Source organism: Rhinolophus hipposideros, assembly GCF_964194185.1.
Source record: "Rhinolophus hipposideros genome assembly, chromosome: 10".
Classification (NCBI taxonomy): domain Eukaryota; kingdom Metazoa; phylum Chordata; class Mammalia; order Chiroptera; family Rhinolophidae; genus Rhinolophus; species Rhinolophus hipposideros.
In genome coordinates, this window is record NC_138056.1 from 31,747,087 (window position 1) to 31,754,749 (window position 7,663).

General features: G+C 35.6%; 1 pseudogene across 1 annotated transcript; it reads right to left on the minus strand.

The window, feature by feature from the left end:
* Nucleotides 1-6,525: 6,525 nt before the first annotated feature.
* Nucleotides 6,526-7,027, minus strand: LOC308503234 (large ribosomal subunit protein uL11-like; annotated as a pseudogene). Its single transcript has one exon. The product of its transcript is annotated as a large ribosomal subunit protein uL11-like (transcript).
* Nucleotides 7,028-7,663: the final 636 nt, after the last annotated feature.

A 7,663-nucleotide genomic window follows, 5' to 3' on the forward strand; every position in this document is an offset into this window, starting at 1 on the left:
ATATATAAAACAAAATAGAGAGCCCAGAGATAGAGCCACCTAAATATAGTCAACTGATTTTTGATGAAAGAGAAAAGGCAATACAATGGAGCACAGGTAGCCTTTTCAACAAATAATGCTGGAACAACTGAGCATCCACATGCAAAAAAAAATAAATAAACCTAGTCAAGAACTTTACAATTGTTACAAAAATTAACTCAAACTGGATCATAGATTTAGATGTAACGTGCAAATGAAACTATGAAACTCCTAGTAGATAACATACGAGAAAATCTAGGTGACCTTAGGTATGATAAAAACTTTTTAGATATAACACCAAAGCAACATCCATATAATAAATAATTGATAAGCTGAATTTTATTAAAGTTAAAAACTTTTTCTCTGCAAAATATAATGTTGAGAAAATTAGAAGACAAGCCACAGAGTAGGAGTAAATATTTGCAAAAAATATAGCTGATAATATACAAAAAACTCTTAACAATAAGGAAACAACCTGAGGGAGATCCAAGATAGCAGAGTAGATAAATGTTGTGCTTGCCTCCTTCCATGAACACATTCAAATTACAACTAAATTATAGAACAATCAAGGTGAAGAACCATCTGAAGTCTAGCTGAACAGGTTTTATAACTAAGGATATAGAGAAGAAGCCAAGCTGAGACTGGTAGGAGAGGCAGAGATGCAATAAAATCCAGCCCTACACCTTCATGTGGCAGTGCAGAATCAACAGGAATATCTCGGCCACAGAGGTTTCCCCCAGAGGAGTGAGGGACCCCAGCCCCACATCAGGCTACCAGTACTCCCCAATCTGGAGTACTGGTAGTGGGTAAAGGAGCCCCCACAATTGTCTGGCTGTAAAAAACAGTGGGGATTTCTACCAACTGGGTGGGACTGAAGGTTTCTATATATTAAAATCTTTAAATCAATAATTATTATTAGGTTGGTGCAAAAGTAATTGCAGTTTAAAATGTTAAAAATAATTGCAATTACTTTTGCACCAACCTAATAATAATAACCTTCTAAAACAGAAAGAACCAGGCCCAGACGGGTTTACCATAGTGTATCTTAGTGAGAAATCCTTGAGTTTCTCAAGTATGACATTTGCTGTAGTTTTTTTGAAGCTAGTTTTTATCACATTGAAAAAATTCCCTTCTATTTCTAGTTAACTGATAGTTTCTATGATGAATGGTATTAGAGTTTGTCAAATATTTTTTCTGTATTTATTTATATGATCATGTGATTTTTATTTTTCAGTCTGTTGATGTGATTGATTACATGAATTAATTTTCAAACGTTGATCCAGCCTTGCATACCTGAGATATATCCCACTTGATAATGGTGTATAGTTTTTATATACTGTTGTATTCAATTTTCTAATATTGTAGATTTTCTAATTTCATTGATTTTCTAATATTGTCAAGGATTTTTTCATCTATGTTCATGAGAGATATTTATCTGTAGTTTCCTTTTCTTGGAATGTCTTTGCTTGGTTTTGGTATTAGGGCAATTTTGGCCCCCTAGACTGAGTTAGGAAGTATTACCGCTGCTTCTATTCTCTAAAATAAAGACTGTACAGAATTAGTATACAGTGGTACCTTGGTTTTCAAACATAATCCATTCCAGAAGACCGTTTGAGTTCTGAAATGTTCAAAAACTGAGGCACAGTTTCCCACAGAAAGTAATGCAAAATGGATTAATCAGTTCCAGACCTTTAAAATCAACAGCTAAAACTGCAAAGTTGCATAAATTTTACTATCTAATGATACCATAGACCCATAACATTTACAGCGTTTGTAAACTGCAATGTTCAGAAATGGAGAAGTTCAAAAACCGAGGTACCACTGTAATTTCTTCCTTAACTGTTTGGTAGAATTCAACAGTAAACCCATCTGGGTCTGGTTCTTTCTGTTTTGGAAGGTTATTAATTATTGATTTTATTTTTTAGTAAATAGAAACCTATTCAGAGTGTCTAATTTTTCTTGTGTGAATTTTGGCAGATTGTGTATTACAATGAATTGGCCCATTTAATCTAGGTTATCAAATTTATGGGCATAAAGTTATTCATAGTATTCCTTCATTATCTTTTTTAATTTTCATGGTATCTGTCATGATTTCCCTGCTTTAATTACTGATATTAGTAATTTGTGCTCTCTCTCTTGCTCTCGCTCTCACTCTTCAATTAGCTTGGGCAGAGGCTTATCAATTTTGTTGATCTTTTCGAAGAACCATCTTTTGGTTTCATTGATTTTCTGTATTACTTTCCAGTTTTCATATTCATTTATTTTTGCTCTAATTCTTATTGTGTCTCTATTTTTGCTTGCTTTGGGTTAATTTCTTTTTCTTTTTTTTCTAGTCTCCTAACATGGGAACTTAGATTGCTGGTTTAGACGTTTCTTATTTTCTAATGTATGTTTTCAGTGCTATATGTTTCCCCTCTCGGTATTGTTTTCACTGCCATGGGCTGGATTGAGTACAGTGGTACCTCAGTTTTCAAAAGTCTTCATTGATGAACATTTGGGTTTATGAACACTGTAAATTTTATGGATCTATGGTATCATTAGATAGTAAAATTCATGCCAAATTTGCAGTTTTAAGCGTTGATTTTAAAGGTATGTAATGGATTAATCCATTTTGCCTTACTTTCTATGGGGAAACGGTGCCTCTGTTTTCGAGTGTTTCAGAACTCAATCAGTCATCCAGAATGGATTATGTTCGAAAACCGAGGTACCACTGTTTTTCCTTTCTCCAAAGTTGAAGGCTAGAGCTGACTTGCAGTTGGGTTTTTCTCTTTCCCCAGGTCATTAGGCTTGATAATACTCCAGAGATTAGGCTCTCTTTAATTAGTTTCTACTGAGGACAGACTTTGTTAAGAAGAATGGAGGATTCTGGTATCTTTCAAAATGGTTCCTTTTTCCCCCTTCTGCCAGAAGAATGAAAGCATTTTTCTCTCATATTTACTGTGGGAACCTGGTCTAGCTCCTGGCGGTAAATCTCACAAAATTGTTGGGGGTTTTTATATTACTGATTCCCCCCAGAGTTTTTATTAGATTGATGCAAAAGTAGTTTCAATTTAAAAGGTTACAAAACAATTGCAAAAACCATAATTACTTTTTCACCAACCTAATAACTCTCAGACTTATTTACACTAAGCCTCCAGTAAACATCAATTACTATAGCATTTGTTCCCATGGCAGTTTTTGTTCATGAGTCTCTGCTCTGGTAAATTGTTATTCTCTGTATTTCCTGTTAGTCTCTATAAAACTGGGGGGTAGCAGTTTGCCATATCTTCACCTCTCTTATGAATCCTAGAAAAGTTGTGAATTTTCTAGTTTGTTCGGCTTTTTACTTGTTGTTAGGATGGAGTGGTGGTTTCCAAGTTCCTCACATGCAGAATGGAAAAGTGGAAGTGCAGCTTATAATTCTGACCTCTTGAAAGATGGCCTTGAAGTTGCCCTGAAAAAGGAAAAAAAAAAAAAAGCCAAGGATTAAAGGTCCCATGGGAATAGAGATGTAGCCATCCTAGCTCTACCAGCTCAGTCCATCCCCAAACTGACACCACCCTCGTCCCCAGCTGAATGCAACACATAAGTGAACTCAGGAAAACCAGCAGAAGAATTGTTCAATCAACTCACAGAATTGTGAGAAATAATAAAATCATTGTTGCTTTAAAGCTATTGGGTATTGAGTTATAATATAGACAGCTGGAAGATACATTGTTACCTACAAGTGGGACGTAATAGGTGATGGATACATTCTGATAGATCTATCTTTTGACTGAATAATCACGTTACTTGAAAAAGTGTATTAAAATAGTCATTGCCAAGAGATACTGAAACCTCATGTCTTTCTAAATCTTATGGAACGCATTAGGGCATAAAACATTAGCGCATTAGGGCATAAATTCTATTACATTCTTTTTCTTTTTTTCAGCTTTATTGAGGTATAATTGACAAATAATATTGTAACACATTTAAAGTGTACAGCATGATTATTTGATTTCTATATACATGTGAAAGGATTCCCACCATCGAGTTAATCAACACATCCATCGCCTCACATATTTACATTGTGTTTTTTGGGGGGGAGGTTTAGAACATTTATGTTCTACTCTCTTAGCAAATTTCAATTATATAGTATAGAGTTATCAACTACAATCACCATGTTATAATTAGATCCTCACACCTAATTCATCTTATAACTGAAAGTTTGTAGCCTTTTGCAAGCCTCTCCCTATTTCCCCCATCTCCTAACCCTTGACAACCACTTTTGTACTCTGTTTTTATGAGTTTGACTCTTTTTTTTTCCAGTTTCCACATATAAGAGATATCATGTAGTAGTTGTCTTTCTCTATCTGGCTTATTGGCTTATTTCATTTAGCATAATGCCCTCCGGGTTCATCCATGACGTCACAAATGGCAGGATTTCCCTTTGTATGGTGAGTAATATATGTATAATATTTTCTTTACCCATATCTATCCATTATTGATAGCCACTTAGGTTGTTTCAATATCTTGGCTCTTGTGAATAATTCTGCAATAAACAAGGGAATATAGACATCTCTTCATGATAATAATTTTGTTTTCTTTGATAGGTACATACCCAGAAGTGAGATTGCTGGATCATATGGTAGTTCTATTTTTAATTTCTTGAGGAACATCCATACTATTTTCCATAGTGGCTGCATCAGTTTATATTTCCAACAGTTTACAAGGGCTCCCTTTTCTTTACATACTTGCCGGCATTTGTAATCTCTTATCTTCTTTATAATAGCCATCCTAACAGGTGTGAGGTGATATTTCATTGTGGTTTTGATTTGGATTTCCTTGGTGAATAGTAATATTCAGTACCTTTTTATATACCTGTTGGCCATTTGTATGTATTCTTTGGGGAAAAAAAGCCTATTCAGGTCCTTTGTCCATTTTTTATTTGGGTTATTTGGTTGTTTTGCTATTGAGCTATAGGAGTTCCTTGTGTATTTTTTATATCAACCCCTTGTTGAATATGTAATTTGCAAGCATTTTTTTCCCATTCTATAGATTGCCTTTTAATTTCTTCCATTTTTTTTCTTTTTTCTTTGTTTTGCTGAGCAGGACTGTTTTTATGTTATTATTTCTTTTTCTTTTTTCTGAACCCTAATCTACAAGATCATTTTTATTTTCTTCATTTCTTGTATATTTAGGAGTTTTCTTCTAGCTTTTGTGTGAAAGTATCTGTTGTACATTTCTTTTTCTGGGTCAGCCTATCATATCTGCCCATATTGCCTTTCAATGTTCTCTCTGATTTCTTATAGGCATGGAAGGTTTCTGATATGCATTAGCCCCCAATATCTTCTCCAACCTTCACTGGTTTAACACTTGGAAGCAAATGAGCCATTAAGATAGTAATCCCTGTTCTTACTCTTTTTTTTGCCCTGAGACGCCTTAGCTTGTATTTCTTTTTACTGAATCTAGTCATTGCTTTCATCAAGTCAAGTTATTGTAAAGGTCTTTACAATTTTTTTTTTTCCTTTTTGTAGCTCACCATTCTGACTTCATTTTCATTGACCCTCTGCTTCTGTCTCATTGCCAGACATAATCACACTTCTGCTTTGGGATAGATGAATGGTTAAAATTGCTGTCTCAGATTCCAGAGCCAGCTTCTACTCCTTATTATCTATGTGATCTTGGTTAAGTAATTAACCTTCTAATCTGTATAATAGAATATTAATTGTAGTAATAGTAACAAAAATCCATTTATTAAGCACTTAAGTTGGGTCCGGTACTTTTTTACAAAAACCTATTCAGTGTTCCATACCTCTATGACTTGAGTACTATTATCCTTCCTATTTTACCGATGATAGAAATGAAGATGAGATATATAGATTTACTTACTTTGGAGTTGTTGAAAGTACTATGGAAACTGGTTTACAATGTCCCATGTTGCATAGGGAGCGCATAACTTGTATTTGATTAAACCAGTCGAAAGCAATACTTTGAAATTAAGCAGCATTATTCATTGGCTAGAGATCAAGCTGCCTCCGGGACAGTGGAAACAAAAACAAAAACAACAACAACTTGGATAATGAAGTATCTAAAGTGTATATCTGACCACAAATATCCAAGCATCCCCTGGCACATTCTTCAGGACCTGAGTCTGGTAGGTGTCCTGGCACAAAGCTACCTCTGTTGTCTGGATATATTTACTTTAGAGGTTCACAGAATAGGAATAAGTGCTAGAGACATAACTCACTCACTTCCTATCCCAGGTAGATACCGTATTTGTGAACTCTTGGCCCTACTCGCCATTATTCCCAAGAAGGCATAGTTTATAGTCAAGAGATCTCTCATTATAACCCCCAGCACAAAGCAAGACACTTAGTCCTCAATACAAACTTGTTGAATGAAATAACAAACGAACTCCAGGCCTGTGGACAGACAACTTGAATTTCCATCCCAGTTTTTTCTTCTGCTGAAGATGTAATTTATTTATTTATTTTTAGTTTTTGGTCGTCAAATGATCTTTAATTGAAATATTTTCCTTTGTAGTTCTTAACTAGCTGGGCATTCCACTGCATCACTGTTGATGTCACCTATGATGTCATGAGGGTGGTGGCCATCAACATTGCAGCCCACAAAGTGGGCTGTCCCCAAGATCTCTTCGATGGCTGCAGAGAGTTCTCTAGCTAACGATCAGTGCTGCCTGCCTCGGTTTGGCAATGTTGACAATCTCATCAAAAGTCATATTTCCACTGTGCTTATTTTTTTTTTTTCGCTTCTTTCTCTCTTGGCAGTTCTTTGAGGGCCTTGATGATCAGAGCAGAGGCAGAAGGTACCACCTCAATCTGGGTCTCTCTGTTCTGAATAGTCAGTTTCACTGTAATCCTCAGACTCTGCCATTCACTGGTGCCTTAGCGATGTCATCACCAAGCTTTTTAGGAGACAGACCCAGGGAGCCAAACTTGGGGCTCAGGGCAGACATGGCACTGACTTCCCCACTGGTGCACCTCAGGTATATGACTTTGATCTTGTTGGGGTGGAACTTCGGTGGCATGGTGTGAGACGAACCTGGATTCAGGTCAACTGAAGAAAGTTGCATTGTGGCCTCCTCTGAGCAGAAGGCCAAAGACTACAATTTATAAAGGTTGTTGGGTCTGCTTCAAAGGAACGGGTAGACTATTCCCTGCTTTATCCCAATAATAATCTGACCACAAAGATTAAATGAAATAATAAATGTGAAGATGTTTGTGAAATTTTTAAATGTTTATTATTAGTCAACATGAGTTTTCACATACACTAAGCTTTTTAACTTGCTTCATTACCACGACGTGTCCCATCCAGTCTTTGCCTGCATTGCTGCCTCTTATTTTCCTCCTTTGAAGGATATTCTCAGTCTATAATCTGAATCCTATATTATATGATATCTTTGCTACATGTCTTACAAAAGAACACTGTATGTCATGCTGGTTATAGTCCTGCAGTTAAAAAAATTCAGTAATAAAATAAATGATTTCTTGATCAGTGTCATCTAGAAAATATCATTACGGCTATTGAAATAAAGGCAAAGTTTAGTGCTTTTGACTGAGACTCTAAAAAAATTCCCTGCCTTTGAATGTCTGAAGATTTTTTTTTACAATTTTCACTAATACTTGGGGTCCTCTATTCTCACAACCTCCTTTTCTCTGGTTCA